At 37.4% G+C, this 23,875-nt stretch overlaps 1 long non-coding RNA gene across 1 annotated transcript; it reads right to left on the reverse strand.

The window, feature by feature from the left end:
* Window positions 1–774: 774 nt before the first annotated feature.
* Window positions 775–17,832, reverse strand: LOC149842131 (uncharacterized). Its single transcript, XR_016430757.1, has 4 exons — window positions 17,742–17,832; window positions 15,873–15,980; window positions 15,252–15,614; window positions 775–1,030 (listed from the first exon to the last, which is right to left on the reverse strand). It is a non-coding gene; the product is annotated as an uncharacterized LOC149842131 (long non-coding RNA).
* Between the last annotated feature and the right edge of the window lie 6,043 nt (window positions 17,833–23,875).

Below are 23,875 nucleotides of genomic sequence, written 5' to 3' on the forward strand. Positions count from 1 at the left end.
TTTTTAATATTGTAACATTAAAAATAACTTTTTATTGAAATAAAATTAAATTATTATTTAAAATTATTAAAATAATGTCATACGTGTCAGTGTGTCACCAAGGACACAGCCAAAACGGCGTGCCCCTAAGACATAGCTAAAGATAAGTACAAATGAACCTACTTAGTATATTATTTTCTGATTTATCTTTGCCTGATATATAAATGAAGTTCAATCATCATAATAAAAGGGTCGCCAAATAAAATACCCTTTGATGAAAACCATCAAACGCCCCCACAAACCTTTTTTGTGCAAATGTCTAAATTTCTTCTTACTGAAGTTGGGAGTAAAGAGGTAAACACTAATAATGGAATGACAAATTCCAAATCTGATTCGCTAAATGTGCTCTAAGAAAATTCTTTTAAAATTTAGATATGACGGCATACTACGGTTTTCCTTCCAAAGTATAGCATGCTTGTTTGTCATGCTGTGAAAATTTTCTTTCAGAAAAAAAAAAGGAAATAACAAAACAGCCGGCTTTAGGTTGGTGTTTTGACAGAACTCATGTGGCCAAGCTTCCTCATACCTGGATCCAATAGCCTTATAAAGGTATTTGGGCGTCCACACCTCTATTCCAGAAATCACCACTAATATTGCATGAATAAACTTTTAAAACTACCAAAGAGACTAAAATACCCAATTCAAGTGTCACTGGAAATTGGTTGGCTAAGATGCCTCATGGCAGATGACATGAAAGCCCTCAAAGTCACAAAACTACAACAATCTTTTAGGCAGTTTCCAGAAATCGATAGTTGATTTTTTTTTTCTGAGATCCAGTTGACAGATATATATATATATATATATATATATATATATAGCCTAACTTCAATAATGGACATGACTAATGACATCATTTATGAAAGTTTCGGATTCCAACCCAGTGACTTGATGCATGATACTGAGATCAAAATGGCCATTTCACCCATGCGAGCTTGTTCACCACGTCCCTTTACAGCAGAACTGAGATCATCATAGGATTCTGAAATGGCAACTGCAAAAAGAATAAGCCACACAAGCACACAATACACCATTAGTGATTTTGATGAATGTTCAATGACTGTGCAGGACACCTGATGAAACCATCAATCAGTTACAAAACCTGGACTGGAAAACATGCCACTTCACTCAAATTAGAATGTCATTTAAGATTAAGATATCCACTCTGAATCAATGTCAGAAACAAAGATGAGCCTTGGGGCAGCTTGTCTTTGGTTGATAAACATTGCTCGTGGGCACGGACATGGGTTCAATAGGCCATGCCCAAATATTACAATACCTAGAAACCTAAATGAACATTATTCTAACGACACTTCAGAAAATGACATACTAAGCTACCCTTGTTGCTCTACAGCCATGTCCCTCTGCTAACAAGCCAACATCCAATTTTTTTGCTAAAAATTTCTGGTGCAACTGATGACTATTAATAGCAGTCAACAGATACTTGGCAATCCGAAGCCAATTTCATTTATTAGTTTTTGGAGCATGAAGCGCACAATCAACAACATTTTTCGAAAGGAAAAAACAATGTCGTTAAGAGAGAATACATTACAGAACATTAGAACATTGTATGCAAGCCTAAAAATAGCATTCTGTTCGAAAATTTTAGTTATTCATCCTAAAACTCTTTTTTGGCATATTTACTGCACAAGGCTTGAAATTCCATGATGAATTTCTTGCAGCCATTAGGGACCATGGCCACTACGATTGATGGTTGTTGGCTGCTAAGTGTCTAGTTACTTTGGCATGCTAGGGTTTTATAAATAAATATGAATAAATAAATAAATACATATATATATATATTGTAATTTCGTATCTGTATACTGATCAATGGCAGTTCTGTAATATTTTACTTTTCAATATATAAAAGAAAGTGAGAACGGCACGACTCTGTCTTGGGAATAAGGCAGGTTGAAACCAACGGGGGCTCCGCGTGATTGGTAGGAGCTGTCAGTGCACATCTCCATGTGGTGGGACGTTGCAAGTTCAAACCCCAGTGGTATGTTGAATAATAACCGGTGGGAGTCTGACTAACCCCAGCTTGCCTTTCAAAAAAAAAAAGGCAGGTTGAAGTCCCAAGCACCTCATCCATGTTCTTCCCTTCTCTTTCAAAACAAATATGGTATCGGAGCATAGAATTCTTGAATCTCAACCACGAGCCTGAAAGACCATGCTTTCTGTTTCTATGTTTTCTCACTTTATATTCTCTCATTAGTTCCTAATATCTATTCTTCTTTCTTTTTTGTGAAACCCTAATTCAATCTTCATTCTTTTTTACCATTTTTTTTATTTTCCTTGAGCTATTTCATTTGTTACTGCCCTTTCCCTTCTTGTTTCCTTGCTGGATCTAATATCATAATTTTCTGATACTTCCAATCAAATATGTTTTTTTTACAGGAAAAAAAGTGTACATGCATATTCTAAAGAGTGGATACCAATGAACTGAACCTTAACCTCTAATTTGAGAGCCTTCTTCCAACGAAATATGTTTCTGTCCTTATGTTAAAAAAATGATATTTTGTTCATACTTAACATTAATTCTCATTGGCTGGAGTGGAGAGGGGTTTATGCGAAGAAGGCCCTCATCAAAGAGGTGAGACTCGTTCTCTAGTAGATATAAGTGGAAGGGGCTTACACCTAGAGTAAATAATAGGCTCAATGAGCTGCATTTTTTTCTTGAAAAAAACACCCTCAACAAGCTGTAGGGACTCCCTTTGCATAGTAGGTGCTTCAAGCAGCTTCTGCGAGTGCAGCAACCATGCTATAAGAAGAACAGTGGTTTGGTAGTGATCAATCACTTTGTAAATTTTCATCATTGACATGTTCTGTCAAAGTGGATGATACCTCTTTGTTATAAGTAAAGTCAAAACACATGGAATCCATGGAATGGAAAGCAGCAAGTTCCATTTACGATGGTATCATTCAAGTAGAATAATTCATATGTAGTCAAAATCGTGCTTCAGTGGCCAACTAGGCACCTAGTCACAGGCCGTCTAGTTGGTCTCTTATTAATCAGATGAAACATGGACTCTTCTAACAGGGCACCGCACCCGCGTCGCACCCAGGCGGGTGTGACACTTGGACACAACTTCCTTTGTGTTAGGTGAAGTCAACCACACTGAGGTCCATTTCTATCCAAAAGTAGATTCAGTTAACCCTAATCAAGTCCATTTTTTCTATATATATATATATATATATATATAAAATGCACACACATACACACAATGTTAACTTAAAACTGTTAAAAATTATATATATACCTTCCCCGCACTTCCGCACCCAAGGCTTTTTAAAGTGCCGCATCCGCACCCGCACCTATGTGACATAGGCCCCAACTAAGTCGACTAGTCAACCTTGACGAATTGTGAGGATAACTTTGGAAATTGTTTTCATTTTTTGTTTTACAAACAAAAGAAATGAAGGAGAACCTCTCTCTCTCTCTTACATTCATCTTCTTCTTCCTCCTCTTGTGATCCTCTTCTTCTTTGTCATGTTTGATTATTTTCACTTCAAATTTGGACTACTTATTTATGTAATCATGCAATCTACTTTTGTATGCCTAATTTAACTCTAATGGTTGGGCAAGGAATTTGATAGTATTGAAGTTGTTGAATAACGGGTGTTTTAAGATTTTGCTGTTGATAATAGGATTAAGTAGATTATATGTGGACCACCCTGGGGGTTGCCCACATGGCCAGCGGAGGGTAGTTGTGACGGTTCTGAGATGAAGGCATCAGATCAAACCCCGGGTGTCTGTAGCCTTCAGAGGTGGGCCAAGTAAGGCAGGGTGGTTGTGGGGCTCCACCCAGGATTTTCCTCGCTTCGGTGAGGGTTCCTCATCGTCAGAAGAAAAGGTAGATTATATGTTCAATTTCTTAGAGAAATCTAGAGTATCATCATTTGTTTTTATTTGTAGATGTTTGAAATCAGTCCACATTAACGCTTCATTATATTAATGAAAATCATGAGGTGATGTCTCTCACTTGAGGAACTTTAGAGGCCAACAAACCAACTGGTACAACTATGTTCACCTCCTTTCTTCTTCAATATTTCATCAAGATACCAAATTTACAAATAGGATTACCTACACAATATAGCTCTTGGACAGAAGCAGATAAATGACGAACAATTCTTTAATCGTTTAAAGAGTCTGAGACCAAAATGTGAACGTCAGAGCACCCCTTATACATGAAGTGTTGATAGGACTAAGTGTTATAGAGCTAAAAGTGTTGAATGTATCGGATAGATAGAGGCATATCACATTCCTTTACCCACAAGACTTGCAGCTGCACATTCTAGTGCTCCAACTAAATCTGCATATTGAATTCCTTTACCCACAAGACGAACCTCAGAACATAATGGAAGTTGTGATTCTAGTAATGTGATACACGAAATAAAATTGTCCCAAAAGAAGTCCAATAAATAACATCTCTTCAACTGCAGTAGCTCATGATGACATTGCTACTTACCATATGCTCCCTTGAGCATGCATGAGCATCAACATCCAACGGGAATTCCACAACATGAACTCCCCCAATGACTCGAAATCACATAATTTCTAATGGTTACAGCAACTCCAATGTGTACCATCTGGCCCTGTTGGTCCTATTGCTACCTCAGAGTCCTCTCCTAGTTTCACCTCAAACTACCTCTTTGTCCTCCTGGTTCCTAAAGTCAAGAGCATCTTTCCATATGACTTATATTACTTAGTATTTGACTGTATAATTTGTCCTACTCTCACCTCTATGTTTTGTTGACAGAAGTTAAAAAAATAGGTAATCTAAACTCAAATGACTTTCTTGTACCAAAGGTCATACATGTTCCTAATTGAATCTAAATCTTCCCTCATTCTTTCAGTGGTCTGATCATGGATGCAATGTATATTTTTTTCAACTGGTTGTTGAGTGCAGAATAACCAATTAGGAAAGTAGATTGGTTAAGTTTGTTGTGGCACAAAAGACCAGATTACTCATAATCCTAGGTTTTATTATTTTTCCTCCTTTGGAAGGCTCTTGTACATCAAGTGATGCAATTAAAGTGTGATGATTGTATGATGGGAAAATTGATCCATTACCCTTTTTTTCTCAAGAGAATTGCTTAGTTGTCCATTTGAAATAGTTCGTAGTGATATACAGGGACCTGCTCTTATTACTTCAAAAGGTTGTTTTCTAGATTATGTTGTATCTGTGGATGATTGTAAACATAAATCTGACTTATTTTCAATTTTTGCTAAGTCAAGTAAGCCTTTACATCTAATTCATTTATATGCATATCATATGTACATTTAAGTCCAGTAAGAGTCATATATGTATGTATGTATGTATATATATATATATATATATATATATATATATATATCATATGCACTCATATGCATGCAATTCATTGATCTCATGATAAATCCCATTTGTTACTTGCTACTTACTACTTATTCTATCAGCAATTCTAATATGAAACCGATTCAAGACATGCAAACAACTTACATTTCGTCCTTTATACTATTTTGTAAATGCATAGGAAAAAAGGAAAAAATCTTAAGTTCTAATGAATATTATTTTACTGCAGACCTTTTCATGTGGATAAGAATTTAAGAAAAAGTCATGGATTATTATGGCAATATCATAATTTTGATTCTTTTTAATTCTGAAATCTAAGACTTCCTAATCCTTATCCTAAGCTCTTCTTATTGGCTTCTCAGTTCCCACTCCACATGAACTTTGAAAAGCATTGCTTCTCAATTCCACTTCCATTCCCAGTAACCAAGAGATGAACAGCAATTTCTAGCACAAAAAGATGCATGAGAAAAGCTGAGGATCACAAGTGTTCAAATATCATGTGGAAATTGGGAGAGCAATAGCAAGAGAAGAGTAAAATAAACGCTTACAACTTACATTTGCTATAAACACTCTCTACCTTAATTGATGTTTAAGTGGTTGCAAGATCAATGTCAAATAACTCTTCTAGATATCTTCCAAAGCTAGTATTCTATAGAATAACATGGAATAAATTTATCTATATCAGCATAGCATGTGGATGGCTGGTGACCTAAAACTCCATCCTTTTTAATATAATATCTAATGCAATTTATTGGTTTATGTGATTTTTTCATGGTTTTGCTTCTTAGGAACCTATAATATCACAAACATGTCATCTTGTATGTGAAAGAAAAAAGGCAAAAATCAAAATTCTGCTCTACATAACAGAACTCTGATTTGTTAGATAGAAAAATTTAAAAGTTTCCTAATATACATACAACATTATTTCTCAAATCTGGCATAAGAATTTTATAGTCAAAATAATGAAACAACATGATACTTTTGTAAATTAATTATGAGGAACATTAGCCATATCAATACATGTCTCCAAAACAAACTCATTTGAGATAATCATTGTTGCCATATAGAAAAGATCAAAAATTAGACTTGTTTACTAATAATATCAAAATAGACAAAAAAATAGCAGAAATACAACATGATTTAGAAGACAAAGTCAAGCACATAGCTCCAAACTAAACACTTGTGATCTTTAATATTCAACAAATGCACCAAAATTTGACCACATTTTCTAAAACATGAATGCAGTTTATTGGATCCTTGGTTGACCTATCAAGGATCCTTTCCTTAAGTAGCAGATGCCGAAATTCTGACTGCTTAGAAGCCATTTCACAAAAAAAAAGGAAAAATAAAATTGCATAATACATGAGAAAAAGAACATGCAACAAGAACGATGGTTCGAATCAGTGGTCAACTCATTTATCTGATCAAGGTAATACTGTGAGTAGAATAACAAATGGCAAACATGCAACTGAAGTAATTTATATAAAACACAATGTACCCTGTACGTAATATATAGAACACAAAGGACAGTATACAGAAATTCTTAATTGAATTGGTGGACAGATCTTTAGATTCTAGTTTACATCCCATATTACAAGAATGAGTAGAGAATCCTACTAAGCAGTAGAAAACTCATGAAAAGTCCAGCAATAAGTTTGATTATAAATATGAAATGTGAAAGTGAGAGAATCAGTTGCAACAGATTGGGACTTCTTGAATATTTGATCATTTGTAATCATTAGTAAACCTTGCACATGAAAATAATAGTGACAATAATAACAATTATAATAATAGCAATAAGAATAATGGAAAGAACCTACTGTTAGAATGAAGAAGCTCCAGACTTACCTGCACAGGAGAAGGAAGATGACAGAGAAGAGAATAGGGACTGCAGAAGGTCACGGCTAAGATTCGATAACCGTGACTGCTCTATTCAATAATATATATATTAGTGAGTGGGTACTGAAATGCCCTTTAATGAACAACTAATATTACAACATAACACAGCATTGCGTGTGAATACGTGATTGCATATGGATACGGGTCCGGGTCCGGGTCCAGGTTCGGATCCATGGACTACTTCTTTTCACCCTTCCTCAAGTTGTACATGGTCTTGGATCATGAACAATTTGCCTTTTAACATCCAAAACCTGTCCTTCGTCAATCCTTTTGTGAATACGTTTGCAACTTGCTCTTCAGTTCGGACAAAATTGGGTTTAATTTTGTTTTCTTCGACCTTTTGCCTCACAAAGTGTTGGTCTATCTCAATGTGTTTTGCCCGACTATGATAAATAGGATTGAAGGACATATTGATAGCACTTTGGTTGCCAAATAGTAGGAGTGATTGAGCAATCAATTCTCCTATTTCTGTGAGGAGATGCCTTATCCATGTAGCCTCCACAGTCGTGGCAGCCATTGATCTGTATTTGGCTTTTGTGCTCGACCTAGCGACGACTTTCTGCTTTCTACTGCTCCAAGAAACCAAGTTCGACCCAAAGAAAACGCAATAACCAGATGTCGATCGACATTCATCTGGATCACCTGCCCAATCAGCATCAACATAAATAATGATCTCATGTGCACCCTGGTTCAGCCCATTCTTTCTGTACACAAGCCCATCACCGACAATGCCTTTTAAATACCTTAGTATTCTCTTACCTACCTTCATATGTGACGTACAAGGTTCATGCATAAATTGAGACACCTGATTGACCGAATATACTATATCAGGTCGAGTGAATGTTAGGTATTGTAACATACCTACTATGTTGCGGTATCTAGTAGGATCTTCATATAGATCGCCCTCTTTAGAACTCAGTTTCTGATGTATGACACTTGAAGTTCCCAAGGGTTTGCAATTCATCATACCCGCTCTACTGAGAACTATGTCACAGGGATTCGGCTAGGAGGGTGCCGCACCCGCATCGACGCGACTCGACGCGGGTGCGGGTGCGGGTGCCGCACCGGGTGCGGTCAACCCGATCCTGGGTGCGTTGACCGCACCCAGGATCATTAAGGTCCATTTTTTAAAAAAAAAAATTTTGCCCAAATGGGCTTCTCGAAATTTTTTTAAAAAAAAATTATGCTGAGTCAGCTGCTGACAGCTGCAAAATAATAAAAAAAACCTATTCCCCGACCCCCTTTATATATATATATATATATATATATATATATATATATATATATATATATTACATTTTTGCCCCTGCCGCACCCCCGCACCCGGGTTTTTTGGAAGTGCCGAATCCCCGCACCCGCACCCATGTGACATAGACTGAGAATGTCCACTGTATACTTATGTTGAGTGAGAGTAAGAATATTACATGTCTTGTCGACTTCTACTCCAAGAAAATATCGCAGATCTCCCAGATCCTTCATCTTAAATCTCTGATTCAACAATTTCTTTACTTTCTCAATGTGAGTTCCACAGTTTTCTGTAACGATGATGTCGTCTACATATATCAATAGGAGAGTGGTCACATTTTGCTTCTTGTAGATGGATAATGAATGATCTAGAAGAGACCTAGAGAAGCCGTGTCTCTATATCTCAAGAGAAAAACTCTCGAACCAAGAATGAGATGCCTGTTTCAAACCATATATCGCTCTTTTTAATCTACATGCGTACTGATTAGCATCTTGTTTTGCATATCCAGCGGGTTGCTCCATATAAACTTCCGCCTTTAAATCTCCGTGTAGGAAAGCATTTTTAACATCTAGCTGACTTAATGTCCATTCATGCTCAATGGCTAGACCTAACACAATCCAAATGGTCCCCATTTTCACAACAGGACTAAAAGTTTCATCAAAATTCTGCCCTTGTTCTTGCGTAAACCCTTTGGCAACAAGTCTAGCCTTATACCTTTCAATACTCTCATCTGGTTTATATTTGATCTTATACACCCATTTCGATCCAACCACATTTCTGTTGGATGGTCTGGGCACAATCTCCCAAGTTCCACATTCATGTAAGGCTTCTATTTCTTCATTCATCGCTTCAATCCACTTCTTAGAGTTGGCAGCTTGATAAAAGGTGAGAGGCTCATCTTCTTTGTTTATGGATGTAAAAAACAATTGAAAATCCAGTGAAAAGTTTTTGTAACTGACCCATCTATCAAGTGGATGTCGAGGCCGAGTAGACCTCCTGACAACAAACTCCTATGAGGAAGGAGTTACATTAAGATCCAGACAGGAAGCAAAGATGGGTGGAGGTTCTTTTTCACGTCGGGTGTAGATGATGCCCTTGTACCTTCCTGTTTCCAAGGGTTGCGCAACAATTTCTTCTGGTTGTGATGCATTTTCTGACTCCTCACATATTTCCTTCTGACTACAGTCTTGAGGACAATTATCATTAATGTTGGAAAAAAGTTCAGAAGTTAGCCATGGATAATATACCTCAAGATTGGATCCTGAACTTGAGATGTTAGTTGGTTGATTATCAAAGTTCATCTCATCAAAAATAACGTTTCTGGACACTTTGATGCGTCTACTCGAAGGATCATAGAGCTTGTAACCCTTATAGTCATCTGCATACCTCACAAATCTGCACTTCAAGGCTTTGTCTTGAAATTTATGCCTTAACGAGCTGTCAATATGCACATAGCAACAACAACAACAACAACTACTACGCCTTCATCCCCAAAAAAATTTGGGGTCGGCGATATGAACCAAAAAAGAAAATCATTTTGGGTCTTCCACATGAATCCTTCTCCTCCAATCATTTCTATCCAATGTTATGTCCTCGGTGAGGTTCAAAGCATTCATATCCTTTCCTATCACCTCCATCCATGTCTTTCTAGGCCTACCCCGACCTCTTTTAACTAATATATTTTCCCATTTCTCCATCCTTCTAATTGGAGCATCATTAGGCCTTCGTCGAATATGTCCAAACCACCGTAAACGATTCTCTCTCATCTTATTTTCAATGGGTGCAACGCCTACCTTCTTACGTATCTCCTCGTTCTGAATCTTATCTTTTATTGTATTTCCACACATCCATCTCAGCATACGCATCTCAGCTACACTCATTTTTTGAATATGATGTCTCTTGGCAGCCCAACATTCCGTACCATATAGTGTAGTCGTCATATAAAACTTTCCCTTCAACCACAATGGCATTCTACGATCGCACAACACTCCAGTTGCACTTTTCCATTTCAGTCACCCAACCTTTATCCTATGATTTACATCTCCATCAATTTCTCCATACTTTTGAATGATAGATCCCAAATATTTGAAACAATCATCCATCGGTATTTCTTGCTCACCAAGCTTCACTACACTCCCATCACTACTTCGTTGCTTACTAAACCGACATTCCATGTATTCTGTCTTACTCTTACTCAACTTAAAACCTCTTGCTTCCAATGTCTGTCTCCATAATTCTAACTTAGCATTAACCCCAGCTCTAGACTCATCAATCAAAACAATATCATCAGCAAACAACATACACCACGGCACATTTTCTTGAATTGATCTCGTAAGCTCATCCATCACTCTAGCAAATAGGAAAGGGCTTAAAGCAGATCCTTGATGTAACCCAACCGTAATAGGAAAATTGGTTGTTACCCCTCCACAAGTGCGGACATTGGTTTAGCAAATAGGAAAGGGCTTAAAGCAGATCCTTGATGTAACCCAACCGTAATAGGAAAATTGGTTGTTACCCCTCCACAAGTGCGGACATTGGTTACTACTCCTTCATACATATCTTTAATTATACTAATGTACTTAAGAGAAACACCTTTCTTCATCATTGTCCACCAGAGAACGTCCCTAGGTACTCTATCGTATGCCTTCTCCAAATCAATAAAAACCATATGCAAATCTTTGTTTCTCTCTATTTCTCTCAATAAGTTGTCTAAGAAGATATATAGCTTCCATAGTTGATCTTCCAGGCATAAAACCAAATTGATTCTCCGATATCATGACAATCTTCCTCAACCTAGACTCAATCACCCTCTCCCAAAGTTTCATGGTATGACTCATGAGTTTTATACCACGATAGTTTGTGCAATCTTGTATATCACCTTTATTCTTATATAGAGGCACCAAAGTACTCTTCCTCCACTCATTAGGCATCTTATTTGTCCGCCAAATCTTGTTAAAAAGATTTGTCAACCATTATAAACCTTTCTCTCCCAAGCATTTCCAAGCCTCGATAGGTATACCATCTGGACCAATATGCACATAGCAAATAGATCCAAAAACACATAAATCATGATAATCGGGATGAATACCAAAAATAGTAAAGTATGGCGATCTGTTTTCTAACAGTGCCATGGGAGACGATTTATCACATGCACTTTAGAATGAAAAGCCTTTGTCCACAAAGTAATAGGGAGATTACTATCATGCATCATGCTCATTGCACTCTCAACAATATGTCGATGCTTCCTTTTAGCTATCCCATTTTATTGAGGTGTACGTGGGCAAGACACTCTTCTCCTTATTCCGTTATGCTGGAGAAAATCAATAAAATCACTAGAGGAAAACTCTCCCCCTCCATCACAAATGTAGAATATTTTCAGAGAAATGATTTTTGATGAAATAATAGAACTTTAGGAACAATCCAAAGACTTCAGACTTATGCTTCATAAAGAATATCCAAGTGTAACGTGAATAGTTGTCAACAAAGATAAGATAATATCTGCTACCTGAATCAGAAGCAATTGGGGCAGGGCCCCAGACATCAGAACATATGATTTCAAAAGGCCTTGAAGCTCTTTTATTGATGGAATTGAAGGGTAAAACACGACTCTTACATAAGTGACAACTCGGACATTTTATTTTATTTATTTCTGAACCCATACTAGACGTAGGAATCAAATTATTTGAGACAAGTTTTTCAATAAAATGACGACCACAATGACCCAATCGACTATGCCAAAGAATTGGCTTATTACATTCAGAAATAGCGAACACACACCCAGAAGAAATTAATGGTGGATGCTGATGAAGCTTCAAGGATGAACAAGTGGAATGAACTGTGGAGGAGGGATCTTCTTGAAAAATGTACATGTTGCCTGATCTCTTTCCCTGAGCGAATGTCTCCCTCTTGTGAAGATCCTTGACATAAATAGAAAAGGGAGTAAATTCAACTAGGCATTAATATCATCAACCAATTTTGAGACGGAAACAATATTTTTCTTAATATTTGGTGCATGGAGAACATTTGAAAGCTTGAGAGGAGACTTAGACATGGGTGTAATAGCATTTCCAATGTGTAAAATGGAGTGGTGAGAAGCATCTCCTGTAACTATACTATTTCTACCAACATAAGGAATAAGGCTTAGGAGTTTACTCGCATCACCTAAAACGTGGGTTGTTGCCCCTGAGTCAACATACCAAATGCCTTTATCATTCTGCTTCATATTCAGTCCTGCCAGTGCTGCCAATAGTAACTTTGTTACTTCTCCCCCAACCTTTGAGATTCCTGAGTCTTTCTTAGTCTCTGTTTGCAAAGATTTTCCTTTATTTTGTGGATTGAACTAACAATTTGCTTTAATATGCCCCCTCTTGTTACATAAAAAACATGTAGGAATGGACCTTTGACTTTGCTGATTGGGAGGAACATTAGGTGTTGGAAGTAGTCCGCGACCCCCAAAACCATGTCTTGCTTGTCCACCTCTGCCTCGAAAAGCACTACTTTCTCTTTCATAGATTAGTTTTGTAGCGAGTATATCTTGAGTCCCTGAGTGCACATAATTTTCTTCAGAATAACCCTTCAAACTCATCTCATATTGTAGCAATTTTGCACGTAGATCTTCGAACTTTGGAAGCTCTGGAAGACACAATAAGGACGTTGTCAGAACATGATAATCTGGCCCTCAACTCGCTTAGAGACTGTTGTACTTTATCTCTATCATTAACCACACATCACACGATAGCTAGTTGATCCGTAATGCTCTTCATTTTATTCAAGTATTCCATGATAGACATAGAATCTTTCTTTAACATCTGAAATTCCCGCTTAAGAAACACAACTCTAGCCTCGGATATTTGCGAATATGTCTGAAGTAACTTGTCCGGATTTCTGAGAAGCACAGTAGAGGATGCCCCTTTATCATCTTCCTTTTCCTGCGAAATAAATTTTGGAGGGGTTGGAATTGATCCATCCAGATGTCCCAAGAGATCTTGGCTCCTTATGAAAGGAACAATCTGTCTTTTCCAAGTTAAGAAATTGATATTATTTAACTTCTCAGAAACGAGTTGACTAAGAAAGTTAGAAGAAATACCTGTTTGTGGGAAGAAGGAATCCATTGAGAAAAACACAAGAAGAAATTGATGTTAAAGAGGAGGGAAAAATTTCTGGATCAGATTCAGTCTATTGAAGAATCAGCCACTTTTAATATTCTACCCCCTTTTTTTTTGCAGAAGTTAAAACAGGAAAATTATATCCTGACGTGAACAGCGAGCATGACTGGTCTGATCGTGGCTACACTGAATTGGTTCCAAATTGATAAAATCCCTCATTGAATGAATAAATGGTCTCCAAGAAATTTTGTAATATGGAATAATAAAGATGATAAATATAAAGCAAAGGTATTCCAGATAAAACCAGATTAGCAGCGGACAATTCTGTCAATGATCCCCTTTAAATGAAACAAGGATAATTGGCAAATGAAAAGGAGGTAACAATCAATATTTTCAATGTGGAGAAACGTTTCTGATTTTCGATGGAGGGGATTTCAGAAATGAGCAAGGAGTAAGAATGAGAAGATCTCGACTGAAGTAAAGAGATGCAGATTAAGAGACGTAGATGGGAGAAAAATACTAATTAAGAGAAGCAGAAAGGCTGAGATTGGAAAATCCAGATTTGGATTTAAAAGAGAGGTATAGACGTGCAGGAAAAACGCTGATCTGAAGAAAGATGCAGGAAAAACGCAGATTCAAAGAAATATAGATCTGGGTTTAGAAAAGAAATAGATTGAAAGTCTGGGTTTAGAAAAGAAACACAGATTGAAGGGAGATACAGATCTGGATTTGAAAGTTAGATCAGAAAAAAAAAACGCTGATTCAAAGAAGATGCAGAAAATAGAAACTCAGTTTTCTCGGGTTGAATTTGAGATCTCTTTGGGCATTCCTTTTGGAAAGACAACTCCAGGCTCAGCTTTAACTTGACTGCTCTGATACCATGTTAGAAGGAAGAAGCTCCAGACTTACCTACACAGGAGAAGGAAGATGACGGAGAAGAGAATAGGGACTGCAGAAGGTCACGGCTAAGATTCAATAACCGTGACTATTAGTGAGTGGTTACAAAAATTAGGGTACTGAAATGCCCTTTAATGAACAACTAATATTACAACATAACACAGTTGCGTGTGAATACGTGAATGCATATGGATATGGGTCCAGATCCAGATCCAGATCCATAGACCACTTCTTTTCACCTACCCCAACAACCCACACCCATGCCATGGTCTAGGTGTTACAGTCAAATTGACAAGGGCCCCATGCTGCATGAAGATCAATGGTATTGCATTACCCTGGTTTGATTGAGCTTCAGAAGCAAGTCTTGGAAGCAACATGCAACTGAAGTAATTTATATAAAACACAATGTACTCTGTACTTAATATATAGAACACAAAGGACAGTATCCAGAAATTCTTAATTGAATTGGTGGACAGATCTTTAGATTCTAGTTTACATCCCATATTACGGGAATGAGTAGAGAATCCTACTAAGCACTAGAAAACTCATGAAAAGTCCAGCAATAAGTTTGATTATAAATATGAAATGTGAAAGTGAGAGAATCAGTTGCAACAGATTGAGACTTCTTGAATATTTGATCATTGTAATCATTATTAAACCTTGCACATGAAAATAACAGTGACAATAATAACAATTAGAATAATAGCAATAAGAATAATGGAAAGAACCTACCCCAACAACCCACGCCCATGCCATGGTCTAGGTGTTACAGTCAAATTGACAAGGGCCCCATGCCGCATGAAGATCAATGGTATTGCATTACCCTGGTTTGATCGAGCTTCAGAAGCAAGTCTTGGAAGCAATAATTCGCCACCACTTTCCACAATCCCAAACTTCAATATCTGGTCACCAAGTTGAATTCCATCTTCAGCAGCTGGTGACTCATCAGCTATTTCATCAACCACAGCAAAGGCACCCTCATGATTGGATCTTCTTCCATGGAGCTAGAAGAAACTTGAGCCATAGCATTATCAGAGGAGCGGGGTGAAATAACAGAACGCAATGAAGCCACATGACTTGACTCCTCACCATCAGCTGAAAATTCCATTAGAAGTGGATTATGAGACAGAAGATGCTTGAAGTTAACAGCATAATCTAATCTCACAGTGCTTAACTAACATCTTAGGTGAAACTCAGACATTCATAATTATTTCCATCTTCCTCAACAAGTAGAGAAAATAATAAAGTTTAAGCCTATGAGTTGTGCATTGAAGGAACCAAATGATTACTAAAACGGAAGGGAAACGTAGCCAAGAGAACCTATAGTCAGGACCAAAGTTATAATACAAGTACCTAATTTTTGGGAAGGAAATGACAAATTACAAGAATTCCTTGCTGAATGCAGAATTTGCAAGTTCTTCTCAATTTTTGAAGTGATATCTCTGTGATCACTACGCAATTCTGTAATAAAAGCAAAACAAATCATCTATGACATTCACAACAGAATTCCAGATACAAAGTAGGCAGTATGCACTATCACAAAGTTGAAAAGGAGTGCAACATGCACTACTCATATGTAAGAAAACTACACAGAAGTATGCACAAAACAGAAGATTTTAACATTTTCACATAACTCTAAATTTGTTTAAGAAAAGATTAAAGTTTTTACACAGAATCCTAACAGATAATGAAATTTATGCAATATTTCGCCAGAGGGGCACTCTTTAGGTTCATATGAAGTCCATTAAATGAAGAAGTTTCAACTTTTGACTGCCACTAGATTTATGATATTAACTAGTGCAGAGAGTGTACAACTGTACATGATATTTATCTGTCCTGTAATAAGACAATTTTGAGCTAAGAAAATTAAGCATAATCAACACTTCCAAATTACTGCTAACATGATAATTTACTAGACATGAGTTCAGTTAAAAAAACAAATCTAAACAGAAAACCCTCAACCTCAACCCTTTATCTAGTTCTCTCTATTGAGTTTAATGAAGAAGAACTCTCTTGAGACAAAACAAAGCAGAGAGAGAGAGAGAGACGCAAAAGCATGATAAAAAAAAGGGCATCATAGATCCCAAAAAAGACTGCTAAAAGAAAAGGTGTAAAGAGATCTGGATCAGCTTAAGAGCTGAATAACTCATCATCTTTTTAGATGAGGATAATCAAGGACCTAAGTAAATTTCTTATAACATACATGCAAATCGAAGAAGGCAACAAATGTAGTCAACATCCATTGATATTATTTATTCCAGTGGTAGCAACACAATCTATCCAATTGAGCTCTCCGCATAAGCTCTGCCAGTTAGGATGAAAGAGAAGTCAAAGTGCAAGCTATGCAATAACATAGAAGCTGGGAAACAAATGTTGCTAAAAGTTTTCTGAAAGATGTCTCTAAGAACTCAGAACCTCAGCAATAACGTCATGTCAATACCTTCAAGAAAAATCAATCCAAACCAAAAAAAAATCATACAAACATGCATCTTAGCAGAAATATTAAATTGCTAAGTTTTCCCTAACTCATAAAATAGGAGGTTTGAGGAATGCTACTACCCCCCCTGCTGTCAAAATCATCATCATGATCATTATCAGCCTTATCTCAACTACATGGGTCAGCTTTATTTGTCCCGTTTTTCCAATCCATCATATCAAGAGCTACAACCTCTGTTGCCCTACAATTTCATATACTTCTTCTTATGGCCTCCCTCCAAGTACTCAATGGTCTTCCTCATCTCTTAATTTCTTCCAATTGAATCATGTAAATCTTTTTCACTAGTGTTTGTAATATGTTTATGTGCAACTGTTCAAAGTTGAAACAAGATGGTATTCTTTACTATTACACATATTGGTGGTACTCCTATAGTCTTCTAATATCAACATACCTAATGTGCAATCACTGTAAAACAACAGTGCCATTCACTCGTATTCTTGCAAGTGGGCACCTTCGGCTTTAACAATAGAAAGAAGAGATATATCAGACATATGTGTCACAATTAACAGCACACTAAGAACAATTAATGTGACTGGAAACTAATCTTAACACTATATCATATATCATATTCCCAAATAGAAAGATCTTTCATAGGCAGCATCAAGCATGGGACATCGGAAAGACAGATTCCCAAACGCACTAACCAAAATTCCAATCATCTATTACCAAATTTATATAGAAAATAATAAGATGTCAAAAAGTGAGGGAAAAAGAGAAAGGCAAACCTGCAAGACGATGGCGATCTGTCCGTATAACCATGACATCAATGTCCGCTCGTGGAAAACCCTTCACAAAAAAAAAAGCATAAGCAGAGTTTAGAAATATCAGAGCGCCTTTAACTTAAAAAATGAATAGCGAATTTAAACTGAAAAAACAACCGACAGACGCAGAACGGTTGATGAGTTATCTCACTGAAACTCTTACAATTTTTAAACAGGCCCCATTGGATGAGGAGTTAAGACAATATTTCCATCAACCACACGGAGATTATTTTAACCCCAGAAGAGGAAACGATTGAAGATGACACGCAAAACCCTTCATCGGTTGATACGATAACGAAAATCGCCAGAAAAGGGGCGGAATGAGAAGAGAGAAGAATTCTTTTTTGAGGGGGAAAGAGGGGAGCTCGCCTCAGGGTCGACAAGGTTGCCGGAGATGCCAGGGGCGGTCAAGCGGGAGACAATGGAGTTCATCTCCTGTTCCATCAGCTCCCTCTGCTCCATCAGAGACATTGTCCCTTCCTTCACGTTCGTCCCCACCATTTCCCCCTTCTTCCTCTTCTTCTCCTGCAGCGAACAGAGGAAGGCAACAGAGCCAACAGGCCCCAAAAGGGTTTGGTGTAGTGGGCTTGGCCTAGGCCGTTAGGCAGGTGGTCTAGGTTCAAATCCCCATGGTTTCCACTGTCGCTGAAACAGAATCCGACCCATGAGAACAGTTTCTACGAAAAAGTAGTTTATCGTGTAAAATGGCACACCTGTCGATGCAAATCCGCAAAGCCATGTTTGTTTTGGCATTGTGGGTTCTAAGAAAATGTACGACCATCGATGTGTTTCTGTGAAAAACTTGAATTTTCCATGACATGCAAACGCCCCCAAAGGGTATGGCTACAGAATTTTACGCTGTTAGAACAGTGAACGTAAGTACAGCAGGCCGAACCAGCGCAGCCTACGATTTGGGTTTGGGTATCAAAAAACATTAAAAAAAAAATTTTGCTAAACCCAAAACCATATAATTTAAGGATCTTTCACCAAACTTGTGAAATGCTCGGGTCAAACTTGGTTGGATCTGATATCCTACAAAAACGATAACCCAAATCCCGACCTGGCGAGTTTGGGTCAACCCAAATGATACTCAGCTCAGGGCTTTTTATCCCCATACCCATATAATTTAAGGATCTTTCACTAAAAATACATGTAAAACAGTCAGGTTAAGCTAAATCGGGTCGGATATCAGACAAAAACCATAACCCAAATCCCAACCCGCATATTACTCAGGGTGGGTTTGGGTCAACTAAAATGATACTGAGGTCGGTGTTTTTTATGCCCATGCCCATATAATTTAAGGATCTTTCACTAAAAATACACATAAAATAGTTGGGTCAAGCTAAATTGGGTCGGATATTAGACAAAAACATAACCCAAATGCAGACCTGTATGTTACTCGGGGTGGGTTTAGGTCAACCCAAATGATACTCAGCAGAGTGTTTTTTATGCCCATGCCAATATAATTTAAGGATCTTTCACTAAAAATACATGTAAAATACTCTGGTCAAGGTTGGTCAGATCGGATATCAGGTAAAACCATAACCCAAATTCTGACCCGCATATTACTTGGGATGGGTTTGGGTCAACCCAAACGATACTCAGCCGGGTGTTTTAATGCTCATACCCATAAAATACGTTGGATATTCGACAAAAACCATAATCTGACTCCAGATCTGCATATTACTTGGGGCGGGTTTGGGTCAACCCCAATGATACTTAGCTTTGTGTTTTTTATGCTCATACCTTGGCATTTGGGTTCAGGTCGAGGCAAGTACTCAATACACACCAGACCCATTGACACCCCTAGTGCAGACCACATTCGTGATGGGATGTGAAAAGGTCAGATGTTATCCAACACCTGACCCGAATCCAGCTCTTATATGTCAAGAAAATTAAATCCCATTAATAATTGGATTCAGATTTTATATAGAATTTTATACCCGAAATCAATGGATATCTAGATCCAATAATATGCAAATGATCAGATTCAGTCTTAGCCTTGATCCATCTAATCCGAACGACGGGGGACCTGCTCAGCCAACATCTGATTAGTCAGATTCAGTAAAGACTGCATGCTGATCTAAATTAAGTATCCTGATAAATTCATGATATTTTTGTGTATCGGACAATAGCACGCTATTTTGAAAATATTGCAACATTCTGGCCATTAAAAACAGCGATTATAATATTGTTTTTTGCAATATTTTCCAAATATCAACCACACTAGTCAGTGACAACTTAAAATTATCACCTTGCTAGTCGTTGTTTGTTTTGTTATTTTAAAGAAGAAACCACTCAACACTTCTTTTGAAATTGCATCTACAGCCTCTCTTGCATCAAGTATGGATGTTACCATCATATAGATTGGAACAACATTTTTTTCTTGAGAGAAGTTTTGATTGCATCTCACATGTGTTCCAAAGGTCAATAATGAAAGTTTGTGTGGCTTGACAAATTGAAAGCCCATTTGGCTAGAAAGGAATCAATGCATCTTCAAGGAAAAAATCTAGCAATCTTGATTGCATTTTATACCAACTCGGATAGGAGGTGAAGGAAAGGGCTGCATGCAAGTGGCCAAGCCATTCTTCAGACTGGTTGGGGAGAAGTTGGACTGCGATTTGAGGCTGACTCACCGTTTGTGGAGATGACGAAGGAATCATCAGTCTCTGTGTTTCGGTTGGGGGTACACACGACTGGTTTTTGCTGGGTGTTACTTCTACGTGCATGTGTTTACATTTGGGTTTATCTGAAATTTTTATGTGCGCTTTCTGCTCTTTTTTCTTTTCTTTTGTTCCTGCAAATTTATTCTTCTGTTTCCAGCTGTTACTCTCTCTTGTTTCGTTATCATGTACTGATTTGGCATCCAAATGATAACTCATCATAGGATATTTAAAAAAAAATAACCTAAAATATCCACATAATCTCGAACTGCATATATATTAGTGGGAGGGTGTTATGTGTTCTCCCCCGAATACGCAGGATTTGCTATAGTGCATGTTTGGGGGTCCGAATGAGTGCCACATGTATAAGCACGTGGGGCTTTTATCCCCGTATGTGTCAGCGCGTAGGAGTTCGATGCGTTTGCAAAGACTTAAGTATATTTTCCTGCCATTTTCGCCATAAAACGACGGTTCAAAAAAAAGACAAAAATGTCCTCCATCCAGAAAAGGGAGGATGATCTTGACTCTTCAAAAAGTTCAAACGTTTCATTTTCGCCCTAAGCAGTAAACTCCTATGCTGCCAGTGGATCACCCTTTGACAACGCACCATCTGCTGTAACATGAGCTCTCTTTGACAATGCACCATTTGTCGGCGTCTGCTGTCGTCGGAGCACCCTTTACCGTCGTCTGCTGCCCCTGAAGTACCTTTTGATATCGTCTGCTGCCGTCAGAGCACCTTTTGTCGTCATCTATTATCGTCGAAGCATCCTTTATCATCGTCTGCTCGTAAAAAATAGTTGAACTACCAGAGAAATCGATATTTTATCTATTGTTCATCATGATATCAGGGTGCAGACGACAAACTGAGTAGACAGAGAATAACGATTTACAGCAAAGATAATGGTGGCAGCATCGAACTGAGTAGACAGAGAGCAGAGATTTACAATAGAGATCAGAACAGAGAGTAACGATTTACAGTAAAAATCAGATCAAAGAGTAATGATTTACAATAGAAATCAGACCAAAGAGTAGCGATTTACATCAGAAATCGGATCAGAGAGTAGCAATTTACAGTAGAGATCAAATCAGAGAGTAGCGATTTATACTAGAGATCAGATCAGAGAGTAACGATTTATAATAGAAATTAGATTAGAGAGTAGCAATTTACAGTAGAGATCAGATCAGAGAGTTGCGATTTACTGTAAAAATCATATCAGAGAGTAGCGATTTACAGTATAGATCAAATCAGAAAGTAGTGATTTATAATAGAAATCAGATCTGATTTCTACTGTAAATCGCTACTCTCTGATCTGATTTCTGCTGTAAATTACTACTCACTGATCTGATCTCTACTATAAATCGCTACTCTCTGGTCTGATCTCTACTGTAAATTGTTACTCTCTGGTCTGATTTGTACTGTAAATTGTTACTCTCTGATCTGATCTCTACTGTAAATCGCTACTCTCTGATCTGATTTGTACTGTAAATTGCTACTCTTTGATCTCATTTCTATTGTAAATCGCTACTCTCTGATCTGATCTCTACTGTAAATCGCTATTCTCTGATCTCGTTTTTACTATAAATCGTTATTCTCTTATTTGGTCTCTACTATAAATCGTTACTCTCTGATCTGATTTCTACTGTAAATTGCTACTCTCTGATCTGATCTCTATTGTAAATCGGTGTTCTCTGATCTGATTTCTATTATGAATTGCTACTCTTTAATCTGATCTCTACTATAAATCGTTACTCTCAGATTTGATCTCTATTGTAAATCGCTACTCTCTGATCTGATGTCTACTGTAAATCGCTACTCTCTGACTAGATTTCTATTGTAAATTGTTGCTCTCTGTCTACTCAGTTTGACGTTATCACCATTATCTCTGTTGTAAATCGTTATTATCTGTCTACTCAGTTTGACGCTTGCACCCAGGTATCATGATGAACAATAGACAGAATGTCGATTCCTCTGGTAGTTCAATTGTTTCTCACAAGAAGACGACGATAAAGAGTGCTCTAACGACAATAGACGACGACAAAGAGTGCTCTGACGGCATCAAACGACGATAAAGAGTGCTTCAGTGGCAACAGATGACAACAAAGGGTGTGTCGTCAAAGAGAGATCCTATTATAGGAGATGGTGCATTGTCAAAGGGTGATCTGAAATGTTTAGGGCAAAATATTGTGAGGATCTCCTATTACGAAAGAGGAGTTTATTACTTAGGGCAAAAACAGAACGTTTGGACTTTAATGAGTTAAGATCATCCTCCCTTTTCTAAGTGGAGGATATTTTTGTCTTTTTTTAGAATCATCGTTTCATGGCGAAAATGGTGAGAAATAGTACTTAAGTCTTTGCAACCGCACCAGACTTTGATGCTAACTGATGCTGACACACACGGGGATACGAGTTCTACGTGCTTATATACGTGGTGCTCATTCGGACCCCCGAACACGAAACGTTTGCTATAGTGCATCTTTGGGGGGGGGGGCATATAACCTGCTTCGTATATTAGTTGTCAATCATTCATCTACCAATACTTTTGCATACATTAAAATCCATAAATATTTGGTACTAATGAAGAAACAATAGTATTGGGTAGAAGTCACCTTTTACATCTTTTTTCATTTTTTTTAATCAAACATTACAAATCTGATATATATTTTATTTAGTAGGAAACACGTTCTGAATCATATAACTATGACATATAATCAGGTTTTTAAAGGGCTTCAAAAACCAACATACAACAATATATCCAAATTTCATGGATCAAAGTTGGAACCTTTGTATCAACGCGGCTCCGCGTGGTTGGTAGAAGTTGTCTATGCATGTTGTGGTGGGATGTTGGAGGTTCAAAACCTAATGATAGGTTGAATAATAACTGATGGGGTCTCCCTAACCCCAACCTGTGTTTTTGAACTTAATAGTTCCATAACTTCATTAGTACCAAATACTTTCCCCATAAAAAATATATGAAAATATCAACCTCCAATAAAAGATAAATAATAAACAAATATGATGGTTTGCCAAAGTTTTTTAACAGATAGCTGGATAGTCGGCCATCACTCTCATAGCCCAAGATGGTAGGTTCAAATCCCAAGGGTGTTTATCTCTCAAGATTGGCTACCAGGAAAAAAAAGACAAATGATTTGATAAAGTTTTTTAACAAAAACTATGAACAAAACCTGAAGTCAATAGTTGTGAAAGAAAAACTAAAATGGGCCATTCAAATCATAGTCACTTCTGCATTTGTAGTTGAACTTGATTGCTTATACCATTCTTTGAGAAGCATGTAGATTTAGAGTTAGTTTACTTCAAATCATTCAAGGGACACGTTGTTCCAATTAAGCAAAATCAAATCAATATTCTTCAATCTCACATCTAACTTTATATATAACCTTTTGATTATCACTCACATATGTAAAGTACTTAACGCT

Source organism: Nuphar pumila, chromosome 3 (genome assembly GCF_984573655.1).
Source record: "Nuphar pumila chromosome 3, dmNupPumi1.hap1.1, whole genome shotgun sequence".
Classification (NCBI taxonomy): Eukaryota; Viridiplantae; Streptophyta; class Magnoliopsida; order Nymphaeales; family Nymphaeaceae; genus Nuphar; species Nuphar pumila.